Source organism: Chiroxiphia lanceolata, chromosome Z (genome assembly GCF_009829145.1).
Source record: "Chiroxiphia lanceolata isolate bChiLan1 chromosome Z, bChiLan1.pri, whole genome shotgun sequence".
NCBI classification, from domain to species: domain Eukaryota; kingdom Metazoa; phylum Chordata; class Aves; order Passeriformes; family Pipridae; genus Chiroxiphia; species Chiroxiphia lanceolata.
Genome location: NC_045671.1, coordinates 33,729,405 through 33,730,470, shown reverse-complemented (window position 1 = coordinate 33,730,470; position 1,066 = coordinate 33,729,405). Strand labels below are relative to the sequence as shown.

The window sequence follows — 1,066 nt, the reverse complement described above, 5'->3', positions numbered from 1 at the left end:
CATGTTATACCGGTCTGATAGAGAAAATACAGTGTTAATCAACTGTGTGGGAAATAGCCCTCAATACCAACCCTGGTAAGAAGAAACAGTTTTTCAAAGAGGAGATAGAAATATGTATACATAACATAGTCTGGTTTCAAGAACCGGGCTTTTGAATTTCAAGAATGCTTTAGGAAGAAATGTGAATATAATGTTAATTATACTGATTTGGTCAAAAGACTGAAGTACTGATCGTTCCACAAGATGTGTCATGCTGTCTTGTTATGGACAATATCTTGACACACAGATTTTATTATTATTTTCTGTCATGTGAGTTTATGAGCCAAGTCCACAGTTTTAGGGCTAACTTGTTCCCTAGACTATGCTATAGACTTCATTGACGTGTTGGGGGCCCTCTGATGGTCTTGGGGGCCCTCTGATGGTCTAGTGGTTAGGATGCGGCGCTTTCACCGCCGCGGCCCGGGTTCGATTCCCGGTCAGAGAAAAAGTCCCCCGGGTAGATGGAGCTCGTCAGCCCTGTAAGGCCATCCATCTAAGAGAAGGTCACTCTATACAAACCTACGTCCTGAGGACCTCACTGCCACCGTCCAAGCTTGCTCGGCCCCGGCAGATGAACCTCAGGATTAAAGGGTGGGCTCAGCTCAGCGCACACTGTGTCTCACCTAAAAAATCCACTGCGCAGGCTCGAAGGGTAAAGACCCTTCCCAAATCTTCGTTCGCGAAGACTGGCCATACATACAGACTTCATTGACGTGTATTTTTGTTTCACAGTAAAACAAAGTCTAGTAATGGAGTGTAATTTCACACAAATTCCCTAAATCACAAGAGAACAAATAGCATTTTCTTTCTGAAAATGTCTTTGAGTTCCTATTTGAATGTTATTTATTGCCCTATTTGCTTGGGCTTTTAAAATTTATTCTTCTGTTTACCAGGAAACACCAGTTTAGGTTCTTCTTTATCCTTCTGCAAGATTACTGGTTGTTTTGTGCTACCAGTAAATTGTATTTCTTCCTTCAGTGGAGATGGTCAGCAGATTAGGGAGACAGAGGGTGGTAGCACACTGCAT

General features: G+C 42.8%; 1 non-coding gene across 1 annotated transcript; it reads left to right on the top strand.

The window, feature by feature from the left end:
* The first annotated feature begins 412 nt into the window (after positions 1-412).
* TRNAE-UUC lies at positions 413-484 on the top strand. Its single transcript has one exon. It is a non-coding gene; the product is annotated as a tRNA-Glu (tRNA).
* The last annotated feature ends 582 nt before the right edge of the window (positions 485-1,066 follow it).